Source organism: Sus scrofa, chromosome 4, assembly GCF_000003025.6.
Source record: "Sus scrofa isolate TJ Tabasco breed Duroc chromosome 4, Sscrofa11.1, whole genome shotgun sequence".
NCBI classification, from domain to species: domain Eukaryota; kingdom Metazoa; phylum Chordata; class Mammalia; order Artiodactyla; family Suidae; genus Sus; species Sus scrofa.
In genome coordinates this window covers 119,988,984-120,012,973 of record NC_010446.5, presented here as the reverse complement: position 1 = coordinate 120,012,973, position 23,990 = coordinate 119,988,984, and the positions used below count along the sequence as shown (strand labels likewise).

General features: G+C 36.2%; 1 protein-coding gene across 1 annotated transcript in view; it reads right to left on the bottom strand.

The window, feature by feature from the left end:
- Positions 1-23,990, bottom strand: part of DPYD (dihydropyrimidine dehydrogenase) — a 780,991-nt gene that overhangs the window by 699,488 nt on the left and 57,513 nt on the right.

Genomic DNA, 23,990 nt, shown 5'->3' with positions numbered 1-23,990 from the left:
CAGTATTTTTGTTTTCAAATCCACTAAAATAATCTAGAAACATAGCAAGTATGTTTTGTTTTTCTTCAAAAATAAACGTGAATTTTTTTCAGTTTTTTATGGCTATCCCTTAAGTGATTATGGAAACGAGAGAACTACAATTCTTAGGTTTTATAAATGCAGTTCACTTAAAAGTGAATTTTGTAGGTAAATTGCTTCTTTTCTTCAGTTTCTACATAGTATAAAGACAGTACTTCCATTCTGCTGCTTCACAAGTGCACCCTAACATTATCCGTAATAAAAATTTTACATGGGAGACATTTGAAACTCAAACTATATTCTGTAACCAGAAATTAATGTATGGTGAAACTAACATGTCTACCAAAATAAGCTCTGATTAAAAAAACAAACAAACATACAAACAACAACAACAACAACAACAAAAACCTCCCTAAACATCCAGGCCTTTGGGAAAGAAAAACAGATATTATTGTCTAGTACTTCAATTAAGAATTACCAAATCACGCTACTGTCAAAACAGTTTTAATACTAGTTGCAATATATGCTTAATGAATATAGCCACAAAATTTTTAGTCTCAAATGCAGAATGTATTTAACAAATATTATGGGACAGTAGTTCCTAATTCTGAATCAATACGCAGGCTACACTACTGTTCTATGAATTCACAATGATCTATATAGTTAACATTTGATATTATTTCTGTTTTTCTGTTTTTCTAATTTTAATTGATTAGAATTACACTTATTTTATACTAGTAATATTTAATCACTCCCCCCTCCCGGACCATTTAATTCTTTGTTTTTGAAAATATCAAGTAATTTATTTTTTGTTAGCTCTTTTATTCTTCAGCTTTATATCTGCTTGCCTAGCAGTTCTCTTTCTAAACCAAAAAATTAAAAAGTTAAAAGAAAATGCTCTTTGTCAAGCAACATCACTCACTGCACTTTTTTTTTTTTTTTAATGGCTTCACCTGGGGCATACGAAGGTTCCCAGGCCAGGGACTGAATCTGAGCCACAGCTGTGACTTATGTTGCAGCTGCAGCAATGCCAGATCTTTTAATCCAATGCACTGGGCCAGGATCAAACCTGCACCTCCTCAGAGACCCAAGCCACTGCAGTCAGATTCTTAACCTTCTGCACCACAGTGGAACTCCTCACTGCCCTTTTTAACACACAGCAGGGGCAAGGATTCCTTCCTTTCCTGTCTCTTTAGTATACTATACAAAACCTTTCCTTCATTGTTACAACCACTCGTTGGCAAACAGAAGAAAGATATAAATAACAAAGATATGTTCGATTTTAATACCAGTATTTGTAACAATTTAATATTTTTCTCAATTTACATCTGATAGATTAAATAACATAGTCTCAGATTCTCATAATTATGGAAAACAGTAAAAATGCTAAATATTTTTATGAGATCACATTTTAAAATATATGACTTAGAGCTAGAAAACAATTATAAAGAGATGTACAAGTATTTTCAGTCAAGAGTATGAGATAAAAAAGTATAGACAACAAAATTAACTTAATGTGGGACACAAGACTAAGAACTTTTCTAAAAGAATAAAATAAAGCAGGTATCTATAATGTAAAGAAACACATAGAAGGGAATATACACAAAATAAAAATTTAAATACTAAATTCAAGTAAACATAAAATATCTGAATATAGAATAGATTTTTCAGTTGAAAACAAAATATATTACAACCACTAACCTTTCGATACACAATGGTAATGCTATACAGGTGGCAAACCAGAAATTGAAATACACAAATAAAATAGATATAAAATCAGTTAACAAAAAATGGGCATGGGTAGATCATTTTTTGTAAAAGTACACCTTACCTAAAACATTTAAAACTGAGATACAGATAACAAAATTATAGCAAAAAATCACATTATATGGATCATTTTCCAATAAAATCGAAATATAGAAAGCAATAGTCTAAAAATATATAATAATAGAAAAGTAAAATGTTTAGTCTTAAACAAGAAAAAACTACAAAATAAAAGTAAAAGAAAAGGACTTCAAAAAGAGAATTACATATATATATATACATGCTTGTATATATATTTAACTAACTTAAATACAATAATAGAAATGAAAGTCTTCTTTGAATGCATTAGACGACAAAACTGACATTAGATGAAAAATCTACTAATATCAAAGACCAATTTGAAATTATTTCTCAAAAACACTGAAAATGAATAAATGTAAAATAAACTAAGGAAATCCAAACTATGGATAATGGAGATCCAGAAAGAATTAAGAACAACAAAGAATGCAGAAACAGTAAGAAAGTGAAGCAAAAAAAAAAAAAAAAAAGACGCTCCTCAGCTGTGAAAAAATATATTTTCTATAATTGAAAAACTGAAAAGATATATGACATTTCATGCACAATTAGTGGGTAAATTTCCTATTTATCCATAATTTCACAGAATTTTAAATAAGGAATGAAATCACTAACTGTAAAATAAAAAGGTGATGAATTCAACCTAATTAAAATTAAGAACATCTGTTCAACAAAACATAAAAAGAGAAGCTAAGCCACAAGCTGAGAGAAGATATTTGCAACACATAAAGCCAACAAATTATTCATTTGTGATAAAGAACTCTTCAATACCAATAAAAAAAAAAAAAAACCAACAGAAAATAGGCAAAAGATATGTAAAAAGGATGGTACAGAAGAGGAAACATGTGTGCCCTTATGCTAAAATTATGGTCAAACTCATTCTTCCTTCATAAGTAATAAGTAACCAGTGAAAAGATAAATTAAAAATGTATCAAGATATAATTTTAGGGCACTGTAGAAACTAAAATTAAGAGGTTGACAATATAATCGTTGGGAGACAACATGGATTTATAGGACTTCTCAAATATTGTTTTGGAATTCTAAAAGGCATGGAGAATTTGACATTATCTTGTAATGGTGTATCCTGCAGCCCCTATGACCCAGTACACACTCTAGAGAATCTTCTGTACATGTGTACCAGGAAAAATATATAAAAATAAAACTATGATGCCATAATAATTTGATATTTAAAACAATGCAAATACTCATGGATCGAACAAAATATGGGCACTGACGTCCTTACTACTATTCAACTACTGACTTTTAAAATTAGAGCAATGTCAGCTTAAATACAGTTATTGAAGTACCCTTTTTTTTTTCAATAATGGGAATTTTTCTACCAAATTATTGTAGAAGATAAAGGTAAATATAGTTGGTTATGCACTAAAAGGTAGAAAATAGTAAAAAAGATTTTAATGCCAACACATAGAAGGCAATTAACAAATGTATCATTTATGATCATAAGTTTAAATGGTTTTTTACCTTGAATTGTAATTAAATCCAAACACATAGTACTACTTAGAAGAAACAAGCCAAAACCAAACAAGCCAGAAGCAAACAAAAACTTTTTAAAGATAAAAGCATAGACAAAAATTTATTAAATAAGCAAACAAAAGTAAAATAGCTACAATATATACTAACAGATAAAGTAAAATACAGAGGTAAAATTTTAAATTGAGTTTGATCACGTGATAAAATATGACAGCCTAACTTAAATGTTCCCACCTAAATTCCCTGTCTAGTTACTCTCTTTCATTTCCCTCTACTTACATTCACGATGCAATTACAGCACCCCAAATTTTATCTATTTAATTACTGCTCATCTTCCCTACACACCATGTGATCAATTCCATTTAAATAGAGACTTGATAGTATGGTATAAACAACATAAATAAGAAGTGTAAATTAATATATATCAAATTCCACATGACATCCCATTATTAGGGGATATATTGTACTTTCAAATGTTCTTAGGACATTAAACAGTAATAACCTAATATAGTAATTTAAAAATAATATTTTACAGTCAATTCTTAAAAGCTATTATTAAACAGGCTTTCTCACTACAATGCAGCAGAATGATAAAATGATAACAAACATACCAAAAAAAATATGATCACTTGGATAAAAGCACCAACCATTCCCCTGAACATCTATTAGGTAGAACTATAAATTTTTGAAGAAATTTTAATAAATAAATTTTTTTAAAAAACCTTCATACTAAAGGCCAATCCAAGTTGTAATGATTATTTTTAATCTTGATATATTTAATTCAAGAAATTATGACTTTAAAAAACAAGAATGAGAGAGCATGAAATACAATAGTAATGATGTTGGTAATTAGGATAAAATGTGATATAGTATATGTGTGAGGGCATACAGAACAGACACATGAGCTAGGGCTACAGATTCAGGGGCAAAAGCTTCCCTTCCTTTCATAGGGAAATGCTATACGATCATCAGAGGATGAGAAAATTAAATACACACACATATCTAAATAGGAAAGATCTGTAAAGAAGAAAAGGAAATAGCACTCATACTTTTTTTGTGAAGTATAAACTGGTAAACCATTTCTGGAGTAAAATCTGTCAGTATTCATTGCTTCAACTGGCAATTTCACTTCTACAAAACTATCCTATGCCTGCAAATACAGGAGCTTCACTATAGCAGGGTTCATAATGGTATAGAACTGGGAAGTACTGAAATTCCTTTAAAAAAAGACGAGCAAATATATGACTACATACGCAAATATATAACTACATATGCATACAATAGAATATTATGTAGCCATTAAAATTAACAAAATTAATCAATATGTACTGCCCAGGAATCAGATAAAATCGATTTTATATGTAGCAACTAATAGCAGACTCTTGTAAAAGTCCCTAACCTAATGATCAAGCCAATATAACATCATTACAATGTTACATGAAAGTTACATATAATATTAAATGTCTGAAGAGCAATCAATAAAAAAATAAACCCCTAAATTTGAATAAAAGGAAAATTATAATGCATGTAACAGAGAAATATAGATCAGCTCAGAGAGAACTTCTCTTTAGGGTCCTAGCGAAGCATGAAAGTGGCATTAGTCTCAAGTTAATTTGTGTAAGATACTGGAATACAGGAATGGAGACTAGGGTAATTTGGTAAAAGAACTCCCCAATTAGAGGGAAAGGCAGATTTTAGGTTCAATAAAAATTTGTAAGCACCTAAGAAAATGCTAGGCACTTAGTAGGTACAGTAATTGATTGTCTCACTGGGAAGAGAGACAAGTCAACAAGCAATATAAATACAATGTTAGTAATTTTAATAGTGTACTATTATTTACGTATTTGTAAGTTTTTATTGCCTGTCTCCCATGACCAGAAATGGAGTTCAAGGTAGAAAATATATTTGCCTGTTTAGTTGTGTTCCAAATGCTTATCATAGTGCCAGGGAACTAATACACCCTCAGCAGAGATTAGTTGATGGAATGAGCAAAGGAACAAAAAAGAAAAGCAGGGAAAGCAGAAAGGAGGGAGGATGGGCTGAAACAGAGGTAGGTTCAGGGTGCTGGCAAGCAGGGGAATAATCCGAGGTTTTTCGGAAGATGTAAAACCTTACCTGAGACCTGAGGACAAAACTGAATTTAGTGGATATATCTGAGTGGCACTTGGTCCTTGATCAAATAAATGGAAGACTGCTTAGACAGAGATAAGTGGAACTGATTTCTGGGAAAATATGGTTTTATTGTGCAATTAATTTTCCTGTAAGGTATCCAAGGTGAAGATGTCCAGTAGATGGATAGATAGATAGATAGATAGATAGATAGATAGACAGACAGATAGATAGACAGACAGACAGATAGAATTGTATACATATATCAAGTTAAACAGAGATTTCTAGTAAGAAAAATGATTGGAAATATGTTCATTGGATTTAGCAAATCAGAGGCCATTTGTGACCCTGATGAGAGCAATTTCACTGAAGCAGAGGAAGTGGAAACCAGATTGAAAAGGGTTTAAGAGTAAAAGAGAAATGAGTGCTTGGTGTTTCCAGAAAATGGGCAGTGATTTCGAGGTCTGGATAAAGGAAGGAGATTTAGCTGTTTACATCTGTGAATGCCTCTAGTTATATACTTCAACTAACTTTTTAAAATGACAAGCCTAGGCTATGTGTTTATAGGTGGAAGAGGAAATTTTGCTGCAGAGGTAGAGGGGAAAAAATGTGTACTGCACTCAAAATGAGCTTCTTCCATAGGCTTCTGGACATTCTCACCAGGAGCTCTGAGAACTCAATAGTGTAAGATTACCCACTGACAATAGTTGTGGGGGAAAATATTTGCCTGCTTATTATTTGTATTTGAAAAGAAAAGAAAAATAAACAGCTTTACCAAGCAGAGTAAATTTGTCCACTGAACTACATGAAATGCATTTAATTTTTCTCTTCAGGAGTGAACTCAAGCTTGCATATATTCTGTGTTTTGGTTGTTCCAGGACAGTATCTGTGAAAATATCGAAATATTTCTATAGATATTTAAAAATCATTTCTTTCAAAGAATATAAAATACTGAGACCTAAAGTTTTATTTTTGATTTAAATTTTATTTGATTTACTGATTACTGGATATTCATTGATTTACATAATAAAAAATTACCATAGAATTTCCATCACTATTTTGTAATTCTATTTTTTTTTTTTTGCTTCTTTCTTGCCAACCTCACTTACTCTCTGATTATCTACACAGTTCTTTTTTTTTTTTTTTCCTTTTTCGACGAGCATATGGAAGTTCCCAGGACCAAACCCGCACCACAGAGACACCCAGATCCTTAACCCACTTCTCTACAGCGAGAACGCCCATCTACATAGCTGTACTCTCTTCAAAATTTATTGTCAGGAAATATTGCTGAGAGTTAAAAATAAATTTTATGTGTGTTATAGCATTGAGACAGATTTGAAATGAGCATGAGTCAGTAACTTTGCATTTATTTTGTTTTACTTAAATTTATTGCAAAAGTAAGCCAAACATTTCACCTATACCACATAAATATAAGTACATTGCTCCTATTTTTAAAATTAGTTATAAAATTATAAAGCACTTGATGACATTTTAATGCGGTAACTGGCACTCTTGTTTTAAAACTTCTTTTAATTAAGTGACAATATTTGGAATGTGTAATTGGGAGAGCTGTATGTGGACATACCAATAAGCTTTTATTTGAAAAACAGCTATTCCGGTCAAACCATGACCTAAATGTCTCTGCCTAAAACCCTAGGTTTTTTTTTTTTTTTTTAAGTCTGATACAAACAAGTATCTAAAATAATTTAAAATATCAACATTGACACATATTTTAAAGTGGCATACATAGGACTGCTTTTTATTATTCATTAAATTATTGAGCTATAAGTAGTTACATAGACATAGATGAAGCAAAGATGACCATGACACAATCCCTATCATCACATACTTCGAATATCATAAGAGAAGAAACAGGAAACCATGCAGTTACATGGCCACAGACAGAAAACTTCCTTCCTTAAAACTGGGATGAAAATAAATAAATAAATACATAAAAGGAGTTCCCGTCGTGGGGCAGTGGTTCATGAACCCGACTAGGAACCATAAGGTTGCGGGTTTGATCCCTGGCCTTGCTCAGTGGGTTAAGAATCCAGCACTGCCATGAGCTGTGGTGTAGGTCTCAGACACGGCTCAGATCTGGTGTTGCTGTGGCTGTGGCGTAGGCCGGCATCTACAGCTCCGATTAGACCCCTAGCCTGGGAACCTCCATATGCCACAGGAGCGGCCCTAGAAAAGACAGGTTAAAAAAACAAAAACAAACAAACAAAAAAAACTGGGATGAATCCCCAAGAAGTGTTTGCAGAAGTACATATTAAAAATGTCTTTATTTTCCATTCACTTTCCAAACCACCTTGCCAAAACCTTTGAAGCAAAAGACTTGTTTCAACCAGAAGATCCCACAGGAAGGCAAATGCAAAGTAATCGCCAGTTGTGGCCTCTCAGTATGACTTCCATAATGGAGGTGCTTAACTGGCCTTCTGGGAAGGGGTTAAAGGTGTGGCAGGGCATACTGATGAATGTAAAGTGATAACATTTTTTGCATGTCATTTGTTTATTATTTTTTATTTTTAGTATAGTTGATTCACAATGTTGTGTCAATGTCTACTGTATAGCATAGTGACCCAGTCATACATACATATATGTACATTCTTTTTCTTACAATACCTTCCATCACATTCTATCCCAAAATATTGGCTATAGTCCCCGTGCTGTACAGTAGGACCTTGCTGTCTATCCATTCTAAATAGTTTGGAATCTACCAAACCCAAATTCCCCATCCATCCCACTTCCTACCCTCTCCCCCCTGGCAACCTCAAGTCTTCTCTCCATGTCCATGATGTGTTTCTGTTTAATAGATAGGATCATTTGTGCCATATTTTAGATTCCACATATAAGTGATATCATGTGGTATTGTCTTACCCTTTCTGACTTACTTCACTTAGTATGCAAATCTCTAGCTGCATCCATGCTGCTGCAAATGGCATTATTTTGTTCTTTTTATGGCTGAGTAACATTTTTTATATTGATGAAAATTGAGTCACTTGTACACATTTAAAATTTACAACACTTGAAAACATATTTGAACTTTATTTATTTAGGTCTTTTGCTAACATCCTGATCTTAATAATTTCAAAAACATCCTATTTGAACTTTTGTTTATAAATTATACTTAATGTCTTCCTTCTGATTTTTACTATATTATATTATATTTTTTATGTATTTATATTTATATATTTGTATATAATGACTTCTGTATACGTGTATTTATATATACATAAAACTTTCTATATAAATTCCCTTGTTTGATATTCACCAAGCCCCATTTAGACACTTCCAAATCCTCCCTGTACCTCAGCGTGACATGCAGTGTAGCCTGCAAATGTTATCCATAACGATGTGTACCACGGTGTTCTAAAACAAAGGAAAAAAGAAAAAAGTTGGGATGCGCTGCACTAAATAATTATTCGATTTGCAATGCTGGGAAAATCAGCCTGTCTTTGCAGTAGCATCCATCCTCAGCTAGAGCAGTCTGTTTGTGAATTTTTAACCTGTAAACAATATTACAAAGTATGCCTCAAAGGATCTCACAATTTCATAAAATTTCCAGGTCTTAAGTGCATCAGGATAAGAAACATTATTACAGACTTCACCTGGGCACTATAGAAAAAACATAATATGCTCCTGTTCAAGTCCTTTACAGAGAATTATTCCAGACAAAATAAAAACTTCTCATTATAACAGTCCAAAGATATAAGCTATCCAATATTTCTCTTCTTATGACCTAAAATAGTCTCTTCAGTCAAAAGCTAGGGTGACAGCTGTATTATAATTTTTACTTATAAACTTGAGAATCATTTTGTTCACTAAAAGATACTTTTAGGTGGTATCCTGAGAGAGAAAATCTGGCATTCTACTAGAAAGTCCACTGGGAGCTAAGTATTTCTAATATCAACTCACTTCAAACTGGATACACAACATGACAATACCGGTGTTCAAAGAAGTAAATTAATTTGAAAAACCAAACTTTAAATGTGAACTTGAATTTTGATACATGTGTGACTATATTCTTTAAAATTTCATTAAATAGATTTGAGGTAGTAGCATGATCTAGTTTCTAGAATCTTGGTTTCATTAATTTGTATATAGACTATTGCCAAGTATTCATTTGGCCCTGAGGATATTATTGTGCACAAAACTAACTGTGCCACTGCCCTCAAGAAATTTGCATTCTAGAGAGGGAGAAATTCAATAAACAAACCAGCAAATACACAGATGATAATAAATGCTATAGAAAAAAATTAAGTATAGTTAAAGATAATAAATGCTGTCATGGGAGATGCAACTATATGACTTTCAGCCTCAAGAAAGATCTTCCCAACTGGATGGCATATGAGCAGGGGTCTGAAGGAAGTTAAAAGATTGCGCATGGAGGAGTTCCCATCGTGGCACAGTGGTTAACTAATCCAACTAGGAACCATGAGGTTGCAGGTTTGATCCCTGGCCTTGCTCAGTGGGTTAAGGATCCAGCATTGCCATGAGCTGTGGTGTATGTCGCAGACGTGGCTCAGATCCCCAGGTGCTGTGGCTGTGGCATAGGCCAGCGTCTACAGCTCCGATTAGACCCCTAGCCTGGGAATCTCCATATGCCGCAGGAGCAGCCCTAGAAAAGGCAAAAAGACAAAAATAAATAAACAGATAAAAGATTGTGCTATGAAGATATCTGGGAAAGGAGTATTTCAGACAGAAAGAAAAGATAGTGTAAATGCCATGAGGCAAGAGGCTGTATGATGTTCCACGAGAAATCAAGGAGATACGAACTTTTCAGTTTCTGGCTCTTCAAGTAAAGAGCTTAGAAGTCACCACTGCAACCTAACAAGTAAAAAACTGAACAAACTGAAAAGTCAACAACTTTCCTATATTGTGTTGCAAAATGTTCCTTGAAACTCATCTTGTCCTTCTTATTTATCTTCTTGTCTTTTTATCCATTTCCTTCTTTGGAAAAAAGTCACAGTGCTGGTAAATGACTTAAGCTAAGAGCAAAGATAAGATTAAGCTTAAGTACTGTTATGTCTAGAGTCAGAGTAAGAGCTTAACCACCTAAGTGGCTTTCTAACAAACCTGTATATCCACCATAGCACTCCTCACTTAATCTCACAATAAAGCAGTGTGGTTCTTGAGCAGGTCTTGTCCTGAGACTTGAGTCTGGCTACTTTATTAATAATGTCTCTGTTTTTTTTATGTTAATATTTTTTTAAGTTCACAGCACATTCTTCTTATCTGCTGAGCTGCCGCATATTTGTAAAAGAGAGGAGTACCCAGAGCCAACTGTTTTCCCCAAGACTGCAGAGAGAGACAGGTGCATACAGGGAGTCTCAGCTTACCTGTGTAGAGACTAAGGAGAAGAAATTGCAACAGGAACCAGTGCCAGGGTAGGAAAAGCTCAACTGTCACTGACAAATCACTGGAGGTTCAATGTGAACAAATCTGAGAGTGAAAAACTCTGGCAGAACCCAGTCATAGGGAATCCTCCAAAATATTGGGAGATTTACCTCCAATAATAGATGTATTAACTTAAAAGAGGGTGCAGACTCCAAAGCAACAGAAGTTAGAAAAAGAAGCCACATGCAAAAGAATGAAACCAGACTCCTATCTTCGACCATACCTAAAAATCAACAAAAAATTGATTAAAGACTTAAAAACATGACCTGAAATTGTAAAACTCATAGAAAAAAGCAAAGGGAAAAAGTTCCTTTGCATTGATCTTGGAAATAATTTTTGGATTAGACACCAAAAGCAAAAGCAACAGGAGCAAAAATAAATGAGACTACATCAAACTAAAAAGCTGCAGAGCAAAGGAAATGATCAACAAAATAAAAAGACAAACTATGAAATAAGAGAAAATATTTACAAACCTCATATCTGATAAGGGATTAATATCCAAAATATTCAAGGGACTCATACAACTCAATAGCAAAAATAACCAAATTTAAAAATGGCAGGGAGTTTCCATCATGGTTCAGCTATAACAAACCCAACTAGTATTCATGGGGATGCAGGTTCAATCCTTGGCCTTGCTCAATGGGTTAAGGATCCAGCATTGCCATGAGCCGTGGTGTAGGTAACAGATTCGGATCAAATCCTGTATTGCTATGGCTGTGGCATAGGCCGGCAGCCACAGCTCCTAGCCTGGGAACTTCCATATGCCACGGGTGCAGTCATAAAAAGACAAAAAAGGGGAGGGGCATAGGACTTAAACATTTTTCCAAAGCCATACAAATGCCAGCATGTACGTGAAAGGGGATCAACATCACTAACCATCAGAGAAATGCAAATCAAAACCACAATGAGATATCACCTCACCCTTGCTGGGATGTCTGTTATCAAAAACACAAAAAATAGAGGAGTTTCCGTTGTGCTCAGTGGTTAACGAATCCGACTAGAACCATGGGGTTGTGGGTTTGATCCCTGGCCTTGCTCAGTGGGTTAAGATCTGGCATTGCCATGAGTTTGGTGTGAGTCGCGGATGCGGCTTGGATCCTGGATTGCTGTGGCTCTGGCGTAGGCTGGTGGCTACAGCTCTGATTGGACCCCTAGCCTGGGAACCTCCATATGCCGCAGAAGCAGCCCAAGAAACGGCAAAAAGACAAAAAAAAAAAAAAAAAAAAGATAGATACTGAGGAGAATGTGGAGAAGAGGGAACCTGTGTACATTGCTGGTGGAAAGGTAAACTGGTACAGCCATGTGGAGAACATATGGAGGTTCCTTGAGATATTAAAACTAGAACTACTATATCACCTATCAATCCCATATGTCAGTATAGTCAAAGGAAATAAAAATCATTATATCAAAGAGATATCTGTACTCCCATGTTCACTGCAGCATTATTCACAATAGCCAAAATACAGAATCAACCTAAATGTCAACTAATAGATGAATGGATAAAAATTATGTGAATATTATTCAGCCCTAGAAAAGAAGGAAATTCTGTCATTTGCAACAATGCAGATGAACCTGGAGGGCATTATGGTAAATAAAGGAAGCAGACAAAGACAAAGACAACACCACTTGTTATAATTTATATATGGAATCTAAAAAAAAAAAAAAGGCAAACTCATAAAATCATAGAGTAAAAAAGTGATTGCAAGGGGTGGGAAAAAGAGGAGAGGTTGGTAAAGAGAACAACTTTTCAATTAAAAGATGAATAGGGTGAGACCATCAATGTATAACATGGTGAGTATAATTGATAACACTGTAATGTATAACTGAAATTTGCTAAAATAGTAGAATTTAAATGTTCTCTAAATGAATAAAGTAAATACATGAGGGAACAGATTATTCAGTAACATGAGGGAAGAATCAGTAAGAAAATAAAATATAAAACGTAGGGCATTACACAATGATAAAGGGGTCAGTTCTCCAGGAAGACATAAAAATCTTTAACATGTATGTGGTTAACCACAGCATCTCAAACTATATGTGCAAACTGTGTGAAAAACATATAGAATGCAAAGAGAAACAGATGAGTCTACTATCATAGTTAGACACTTTAACAACACTCATCAGAAATGGGCAGATCCAACAGGCAGAAAATTAGTAATAAGACAGCTGAACTCAACAACTACATCAATCAACTGGATATAATTGAAATTTATAGACTACTTATTCCAACAACATGCAAATGCCCATTTTTCTCAAGCTCACATCAAACATTTACCAACAATGACCACATTCTGGGCCATAAAACGTATGTTAGCAGATTTACAAGAATAGAAAATAGTGTCTGCTCTAGACCACAATTAGAAACAAAAACAGGAGTTCCCATCATGGCTCAGTGGTTAACGAATCCGACTAGGAACCATGAGGTTGTGGGTTCGGTCCCTGGCCTTGCTCAGTGGTTTAAGGATCTGGCATTGCCTAGCTGTGAGCTGTGGTATAGGTCACAGATGCGGCTTGGATCCTGGATTGCTGTAGCTCTGGCATAGGCCAGCAACTACAGCTCCGATTGGACCCCTGGCCTGGGAACCTCCATATGCCGTGGGTGTGGCCCTAGAAAAGACAAAAAAAAAAAAAAAAAGAAAGAAAGGAAATAAAAAACAGAAAACTGGAAAATTACAAAATATATGCAGATTTAACAATACCCTTTTAAATAACACATGGGTCAAAGAAATATCAAGAGAAGTTTAAAAGTATTTTATGCTACATGAAATGAAAATACAACTTATCAGGAGTTCCTGTCGTGGCGTAGTGGTTGAGAAATCTGACTAGGAACCATGAGGTGGCAGGTTCAATCCCTGGCCTCACTCAGTGGGTTAGGGATCCGGCATTGCCGTGAGCTGTGGTGTAGATTGAAGAGGCGGCTCAGATCCCATGTTGCTGTGGCTCTGGCTCTGGCCGGCAGTTACCGCTCTGATTGGACCCCTAGCCTGGGAGCCTCCATGTGCTGTGGGAGCGGCCCCTGAAAAGGCAAAAAAAAAAAAAAAAAAAAAAAAAAAAGACAAAAAAAAAAAGAAAGAAAGAAAATACAACTTATCAAAATTTATGGGATGCAATCTAAGTTTCTACCTTAGGAAACTAGACAAAGAATAATGAATTAAGCAAAATTAGAGAATAAGAACAAAAGAGAAATTAATGAAACTGAAAAGAGGAAATCAATAAAAAAAAATCAATACACTAAAAGCTGGTTCTTTGAGAAGATCAATAAAATGGATAAGCCTCTAGACAAGCTAACTAAGAAAAAAAGACAGAGGACACAAATTACCAAGATCAGAAGTGAAAGAAGAGACATCACTACAGATCCTATGTATATGAAAAGGTAAGAAAGGGGAGCTCTGCTGTGGCACAATGGGATTGACAGTGTCTCTGCAGTAGCAGGGATACGGGTTCGACTCCTGGCCCACTGCAGTGGGTTAAGGATCCAGCATTGCCGCAGCTGTGGTGTAGGTCACCACTCCGGCTCATATTCGATTCCTGGCCCGGAAACTCCATATGCCATGGGGCAGCCAAAAAAGAAAAAAGGCCGGGGGGGGGGGAATAATAAAGGAATATTTAAAACAACTCTATGCCCACAAATTTGGTGACCTAGACAAAATGGACCAATTCCTTGAAATACACAGCTGCCAAAACTCACACACAAGGAAATAGAGAATCTAAATAGGAACATATTCATTAATGAAATTGAATCAATAATTAATAGCCTTTCAAAGCAGAAAGCACCAGGTCCAGATGGTAAATTCCATCCCTCGGTGAATTCTGCAAGATGTGTAAGGAAGAAATTACACCCACTCACTAAGACCTCTTTAAGAGGATGGAAGCAGAAGAAATACTTCCTAACACATCTGAAAACCAGCCTTAGCCTAAAACCAAAACAAGACAAAGACATTATGAAAAAAAGAAAAGTATAAACCAATCTCTCATGAACATAGGTGAAAATCCCCAACAAAATACCAACAGATCAAATCAAACAATTTATAAAAAGTTACACATTATGACCAAGTAGAATTCATTCCAGGTATGCAAGTCTGGTCCAACATTCAAAAATTAATTAATACAATCCATCAATAGCATAAAAAAAATCACAAATCATATAAACAGATGTAGGAAAAGCACTTAACAAAATCCAATAACCATTCATGATTTAAAAAAAAAAAAACCAAAAAAAACCTCTAATTAGGAATGTCCCAAACTACAAAAAATCTACAGCTAACGTACTTAATGGTGAAAAACTGAAGCTTTCTCACTCAGATCAGATACAGGGCAAAGACGTCCCCTCTTAACCACTTCCTCTCGCCACTCCTTTTCGACATCTTAATGAAATTTGTAACTGACGAAACAAGACAAGAAAATAAAAGCTATACAGACTGGGAGGAAGAAATACTGCTGTGTTTGTTCACAGAGGTCTATGTAGAAAATCAGAAAGAATCAATGAAAACATTCCTGAAACTAATAAGCTATTATAGCAAGCTTGCAGAACACAAGGTACTAAACAAAAGTCAACTGCTTTCCTATATACTTGAACAATTAGAACTTGAAATTAAAAACACACTATTATTTACATTAGCAGCCAAAAAAGTGAAATACTTAAGTATAAATCTAACATAACATGTACAATATCTATACAGAAAAACTATAAAACTCTGACAAATAGAATAAAAAAAGGAACTAAATAAATAGATATTCCATGATCCCAGGGAGAAAGGCTTAATTTTGTCAAGGTATATGTTCTTCTTACTTTGATCTATAGATTAAATGTAATCCAAATCAAAATTTCAGCAAGTTACTTTATGGATACTGCCAAACTGATTCTAAAGTTTATACTAGAAGGCAAAAGACCCACAAGAGCCAACACAATATTGAAGGGAAAGAACAAAGTTGGAGGACTGACACTAACCAATTTCAAGACTTACTATAAAATTATAGTAATCAATGCAGTAGTACTGACTAAATAAATAAGTCAATGGTACAGAATAGAGAGAGCCCAGAAATAGACCCACACAAACTGATCTTTGAAAAGAGAGCAAAGGCAATACAATGAGGCAAAAATTGTCTTTTCATTCAAGGGTGCTAGAAAAACTAGAAATCCACATGCAAAAAATATAAAATTAAAAAAAAAAAAAAAACAGGGATTTCTCATCATGGAAACAAATCTGACTAGCATCCATGAGGATGTAGGTTTGATCCCTGGTCTTGCTCAGTGGGTTGAGGATCCAGCGTTGCCATGAGCTGTGGTGTAGGTCACAGACTCGGCTCAGATCCTGTGTTCCTGTGGCTGTGGTGTAGGCCAGCAGCTATAGCTCTGATTGGACTCCTAGCCTGGGAATCTCCATACACCACCGGTGCAGCCCTAAAAAGACAGAAAAAAAATTTGGGCACAGACTTTATATCCTTCACAAAAGTTAATTCAAACCTTAACCCAGTGAGTGAGGCCAGGGATAGAACCTGCATCTTCATGGATGCTAGTCAGGTTTGCTAATCGCTAAGCCACGATGGGAACACCCCAAAGGCATTTTTAAAGAAAAAACTGATAAAATGGACTTCATTAAACATAAAAGATTCTTCTCTGAAAAAGATAATGTCAAGAGAATGGGAAGGCAAGCCTCAGACAAGAAAATATTTGCAAAAGGTTTATGTGATAAACTACCATTATGCATGATATACAAAGAACTCTTAAAATTCAATGATAAGAAAGCAAACATACTGATTTAAAAATGGGTCAAAGAGCTTAGCAAACACTTTACCAAAGAACATATGTATGGAAAATGTGTATATGAAAGATATTCCCTATCATACGAGATCAGAAAAATGCAAATTTAAACAAGGAGATACCATACATAACTATTAGAATGACCAAACTCAAGAACACTGAGTTCTAAACTCTATCATAATTCTAGTCATCCATTCTTGTAATCAAGCATTCAGGCTCCAGAGAACACTTCTCTACATGTTCCAGCCTATGTCACTGAAAAAGAGGAAATACCACAAATAAGTGTGGGTTATGCCATTACTGACATATGAGTCAAAAACTGCTTTAAAATGACAGGATGATTTGAGTTGCAGAAGCCTTTAAGTACACAACACAGAAAATTAAAGTCTTTCCTTACAGACAATATAAACTCAATACTTATTGTACTATTTTCTAGTAGTATCAAGAGTCTACTGTCTTGCTGAGGCAGGAGACAGGGCACAACCATTAAGAGAATAGCATAACCATTAAGAATAGGATACAACAAAAACTGGTTAGAACCTGCTAGGCCCAAGATGGTTGAAGGCTCAACACCCAGTAGAATTTGAGCCTCATTATGCACTTATTGCAATGCATTAGCCTGGTAAATGACATACCCACCACAGGTGCCATGACAGTTCTAAGGCTGACCAGAAAAGATCCCAATTCCTGGAAATTGCCATCTCTTCTCCGAGACAGTTAAAACTTTCCTTCCACTCGTTAGCCTATGAAATTAACCAGCCCATAAAAATTAACTAGCCCTGCCCCCGGGACCTCTCACCCTCTGAGATGACCCTCGCTCTGTCTACGCAGTGTGTATCTCTCTAAATAAAGCTGCGTTCTTTCCTACACAAAGCCAAGGACCCTCACTTGTTTCGCGCATCCCTGAGACTCATCTGAGACCTGAGACATGGCCATCCTCTCACACCCTATTTTTCCTGAAACATTACTTCTTTCCATCTTCTAAATCATAATTCCAGAAACATGTTATTGTAATTGCAAGGAAACAAAAGGTGCCACCCAAAAATGTGTCTCTTTGGCTTGAGGGTTATTTTAGGCTGATTTTTGTGTTTTGTTTCTTTTTTTTTTTTTTTTTTTTTTTAAAGGCTTAGGAAAAGTTTTTACCTCCTCAGTTTAACTATCAATAAGAAATTACATAAAGGGCCGGGTCCAGAAAGAGCACTATCACCAGAGACAGAGACAAAGAATATGAGCTAAGTATGGTAGGAGGAACTCAGCAGGGCTTGGAGACCAAAGTGCTCTCTGCACCCCCTGGTCTCTGTGTGGCGTAGTAAACATTTGTTTTCCCATCTCCATGTCAATTGCCTTTGAAGCCTCAAAGCCTACCTACCCTCTTCTCTCAAATGGCACACAAGCCTCAACTGCCTGCTTTGTCCTTGGGCCCTATATTTCTGTGGAACCCCCTTACACATCATTAAATTTTATTTTCTCCTGTTTATCTGTCTCATGTCAATTTAATTCTGAGACCAGCCAGAGGAATCGAGAAAAGCAGAGGAATATGTTTTTCCTCCCCAACACAATCCTCACAAAATCTACGCATGGTGGCCAGAGAATAACTTATAATACCAGACAAGCCACAATACCCTTAAATTTGTATGCATGTCTAAATCTAGATATACTATGTGAAACATGATTCTTTATAGTACCATATACATGAAAGCTAAAGCTCATATTCAAATTGATCTCTTTTATCAAAATACTAATATTTAGTAACATTTACCAAAAAGTTCAATATAAATTCTAACTTTACTTCAATAGTTGCATTTAAAATTTTGGCATGTAATAATTATAAACTGTTTTACTTAACTGCATGATTTTGTTTAGAATATCTTATTTTACCATTTTAATAAATAATTTGAAAACTTTAGAAGAAAAATATTTTAAATATATGAAAACAGTTTGTAAATGTTTAAATATTTACTTTAATTTACATTTTAATGAAATACATTCAAATTTGTGTATTTTGAATAAATTCCATTTATATTTTAATCTTTTAAAACATTGTTGTCGCTAGAATACAAATTACATGGCATCTTCAATTACAATACAAAGGCAAGAAAAAATAAATTTCAAAATATAAATATATAATTCATAAGCTATACGCATGTTTATTTTATTACTCACCAAGCATCACCAGCCCACCAACAGAACAGACATGTATAAAACCTGTATTTTTCAACGTTGTCGTTATGAATGTACATTTATTAAAATTGAGTATGAGAACATAATTTATTTAATGCTTTTTGTCTTGCATTATAGCTTGTAAATATTCAGACATATGAGATGGGGGCCTCTATGTGTAGTCTTTCCTGAGCCAAACAAATGTCCAAGCAAGGGTAACAGCCAGAAGTCCACGTATGCTTGTGCAGTTGTACATGTAATTCTAAGAGAAACCATTCACACAGATAGACATAGAAATGAAGCTCCCTTGAGGCGAAAAAGGTAAGAAGTCATCTTTTCTGTATATATTTTGAAGGTACAGCTAATTTATTAACAGACTAAATATTGATAAATGAAAGAAAATGAGAGATCAAGAATTTAGTGTTTTTGGCCAGAGGAATTAAGTGGATAAAGTTACATTTTACTGAGATTTTTTTTTTGGCTATTAAAAAAAAAAAAAAGCTTAACTAACTGTTAAAAAAATAACTCAACACTTTTTATGTATTTTCTCTTGAGAGGAATGACAGAACAATAATACCTATCATAGAAATACTTCACCAAGGTAATAAAATAAATGTTAAGTGTTTTGAGTTCCTTGTAGGAAAACATCGATAAATGCAAATTGGAATGCTATCTTGATATGACATTCATGATAGTTTTCCAATGATTTCTTAAAGCAAGTGTTCTGTCCTGGTTCTCTCCTGATTCCAACATGTTAACAGTGCCAATGAAAGACTCAAATATGAGCGTCAGAAAAATATTTTCCTTCATCAACATCACTGCTTTCAGCACTTCAGCACTGTTTTCAACATTACTGAATTTTACTGCTCTTTCACATGTAGCTTTCTAGAAGTTTGCTCCATTATTAAAATGTTTCTATTTCTAAATTAATATGAAATATTTTTATTTTTCTTTAATTTATAGCACTTAGGCAATACAATAGCATGACTGCTTTGAGACAGTTTTCTGTCAGATATGTCAAGCTTCTGAGTATATTTAAATCACTTTTGAAAATAAGTTTCTTTGGAAAACTTGATTTGAATTTTGAGAAAACTCAGTAAAACCTTCCTACTGATATACTGGTAATGAAAACAATTTTTTAAAGGTGATTAAATGTAACAACTGTTCCTGCCTTGTTTCAGTTTAGTACAAAGGTGTTCCAAATATTGAATCGTCTTGTAAAAATGTAAATATATTTTTACATATTCTGAAGTATGCTAGCACTTGCAGACTTGCAGATGTCCAATTTCATTCCCAGATGCTAATTTTTTTAATGATTTTTATTTTTTTCCATTAGAGTTGGTTTACAGTGTTCTGTCCGTTTTCTACTGTACAGCAAGGTGACCCAGTCACACATAAAAATATACATTCTTTTCTCTCACATTATCACGCTCCATCATAAGGGACAGAGTTCCCAGTGCTATACAGCGGGATCTCACTGCTTATCCATTCCAAAGGCAAGAGTTTGCTAGTATTTTATTTGCCAGCTGCAAGACTTGGACAAGGAATTTAACAGCTCTAATCCCCTGTTTTATTTTCTTTTGTTCCCTTGTCCTTAAAAGAGGGTTACCTTGGGTACTTACATCCCCAAATTATTTTGAGAATTACATGTGAATTTTTTATTTCTTCTTTTAAAAGGTGGGGAGGAACATACGTATAAAGGCCTTCATAAGCTGGTCTTTATCATCTTCTCTATTCTAGTAATACCATAGTATCTGCGGTTCATTAAAAACACGTCACTGTTTTATAAAATCTGTGAAGCTGCACCGGCTGCCCTTCTGCCTGTGTGGCTCCTTCTCCCTTTCTCCTTCCAGCTCTGTTAAAGGCCTGCAGCAGCATCAAGATTCAAACTACCTATCATCTTCTCATGTTATTCACTGCATTCCCTCCTGGAAAAGGTGGTGTTCTGTAATTATCCAGTTATTTATTTCACAAATATTTATAGGATGTCCACCATTATCCAAGGTTCTAGAATCGTTCTTTGTTTGAGAATTTATCTACTTAAGATATAATTCTTCCTATTTTGACTTTAGTTACTCTTCATCTTTTTACCATCAGTCCAAACCCACTTTGTTGAATGAACAAAAGGAAGACTGAAATACCACCATTTCCATTAATCCTGGAGGAATTAAATATTTGTTCAATTGTTTCATAATGTTCACCACTCAAAAGATTAAAACCAGGGTACTACAAAGACATTCATCACACACACAAAAAAAAAACAATGTTTCAGTGCTAGACAAAATGGCCTATGAACTATTTTTCCAAGAAGTAGAAGATGAATGCAACAAAAAGGTATAATGCTGTTAAAGGGAAGATAAGTATGAGTGTTCAAAAGAACCCTTAGGGGTTCCCGTCATGGCTCAGCAGAAACAAATCTGACTAGCATCCCTAGGGAAGCGAGTTTGATCCCTGGCCTTGCTCAGTGGGTTAAGGATCTGGTGTTGCCGTGAGTTGTGGTGTAGGTGGAAGACACAGCTCGGATCTGGGGATCTGGCATTGCTGTGGCTGTGGTGTAAGCCAGCAGCTGTGGCTCCAATTTGACCCCTTGCCTGGAAACCTCCATAGGCCACAGGTGCAGCCCTAAAACAAACAAACAAACAAACAAAAAATCACCCTTACACTGAAAAACTTATAAGGTATGGTATTCAACTTAATAAAGTTTAGTACATCTGATAAGGCCTAAATCTTGCATTACAGATAACTTGTCCGAAACACATGCAAAAGTTTGAGGCTTCACAAGTTCTTTGAGCCTTTTTCTGGGTTAGAATGAAGTTGTCTTCTCTTCTACTTTTTTCTTTTTTTCATCTCTGCCTAGAGGTAATTCTGGTGCAGTCAGAACCACAGAAGGTATAACATCACCAGTAATTAGAAAGAAGTTGACTTAAACGCTAAATGTCTATAATATGGGCAATAGCAAGAGCAAAAACCGCAACATTGATAACAAGCTCTCTCAAGAATGAAAATAATAGCTAGCAATTATTGAGAGCTTCCTATATGCCAGGCACTGTGCCAGCTGGGCGAACAGTGGGCCCCAGCTGTTATTTTCCACCATAACTTCATGTTACATTCCACTGCTCTTATTCTCCCTAATAACAGTATGGATACATTCATATACTCTTACTATGGTACTCATTATGTGTTTATTGAATGATGAATAACATTCTATTTTTTTCATCCCTTTCCAACTAAGAATGTTTATTCTTTCTAAATATTTTCACAATGTCTGAAGAATTCTTAATTCCACTCTCTCTATTCCCATAACCCCCACCTTTACTGATGCTTCTAACTAAAAATCAGGTTCCAAATTAATATTGTAAAATTGAAACCATGTACCAGACCCTAAATATTTGTGTTTTAAAGTAAAAGGCCTTTCCTTGAGCCTCCAGACCTCCCCTCAGTCTCAAGAGGCTGGCTCAAGAGTTAACAATTAGGGACGGGAGCAAGAGGCGGAGGAGTAAGAGGCAGTGCACACCTCCTCCCACAAACGCCTCAAAAAAAACACATCTACATGTAAAATGACTCACACAGAACATCAACTGAATGCTGGCAGAAGAACTTAAACCTCCAAAAAGGGCAAGAAACTTTTGACATAACCGGGTAGAACAAAAAAAATAAAAAAAGAGAGAGAGAGAAAAGGAATCAGGACAGGACCCGCATTCCCAAGAGGGAGCCGTGAAGGAGAAAAGGAACCCACCTCCCGGGAAGCCTCCTAACAGAGGAAAGATCAGCCCAGTCAGCGGGACCTCAAAGTCACGGAGAAAAGCGCAGCAGCTGGACTGAGAACAGCAAAGCAGAGTGAGAGCCACACAGACCTGAGACCCTCAGCGGGGACTGGGCACTGAGACTCAGGCTCTGGAGGTCAGTCCTGGGAGAGGACTAGGGATGGCATGAGGGGCCAAGGAGCACTGAGCCACGGGCTAAGGAAGGGAACCCTATGCAGAGGGACCCGGAGAAGGTCCGGACCTGCAGGGAGGCAAGCCACCATTGTTGGGGAGGGGAGAGGAGGAGGAGCTGGCTGCCCTAAGAAACTCCATGCACCAGAGCATATGCATGCCCGCAGGCTTAGAAGGCGGGGTGGCTCTACACAGGCTATGGGTGGCAAGAAGCCTCTTGCTCCTTAGGGGAGATTAGGCACTTCTTGTGCAGGCTACAGGTAGCCAGGCATCTATTGTGTGGGCTAAGGGCATTTGGGGGCTAAGTGCAACATGGTGCCTCTTGCACAATCTACAGGTGACAGGGACAGACTGCCACAGTCATCTCAGAGGCCAGAGGGAGACGTGGCTTGCCACACCTGGGGACCTGTGAGTGGGCTCCACCTGCGACTCCAGTCACCTCAAGGGTTGGCAAAAAAGAGAAAAAGAGGGCACTGCAACCAAGCACAATACACTGTTGCTCTCACTTCCCTGCAGCTGCCAATGCCAAATGCTCTGGGTGGTGGCCAGACACTTGGTCACTGTCCCTTCCTAAGATCCTACAACTAGGAGCAACTGGTGCAGCACCTCCTGCATGGGCTAAGTGGAACAGGGTGCTTCTTGCATGGTCTGCAGGTGCCAGGGGCAAACTACCACAGTTATCACTGATTCCAGAGGTAGGCGTGGACCACTGCCAATGGAGATATCTGAGCAAAAATCACTTGCAGCCCCATTCACCTAAAGGGCACCACAGAGGAGGGCACTGTGACCCAACACCACCTGTTGGTGCTCTCACACCCCTGGGAACACACCCACCATGCTGCTGCCACTGCCAAAAGTTCCGGCAGTACCCACATGCCTGATCTCTGTCACTTCCCAGGATCCTGCAACTAGGAGCACCCTGTACAGCACCTCACATGTGGGCTAAGTGAGACAGGTTGCTTCATGCATGGTCTACACGTGGCGGGGGCAAACCACCACAGTTATCATTGACTCTAGAGATGACACTGGCCTCCTAATAGAGGTCCCTGAACAGGCACCACCTGCAATTCCAATCTCTCAAAAGAGGGCGCTGCCATCAAACACAAGCTGTTGTTGCTCTCACTCCCCTGGGAACTCACGCACCCTGCTGCTGCTGCTGCTGCCAAATGCTCTGGTCACCATGAAGATCTGCCTAGAGCTTATTACCACTTCCCAGGGCTCTGCAACTCGGAGTAGCCTGTGCCACCTTCCTACAGGTCCTTGCTGCTGTTGAGAGC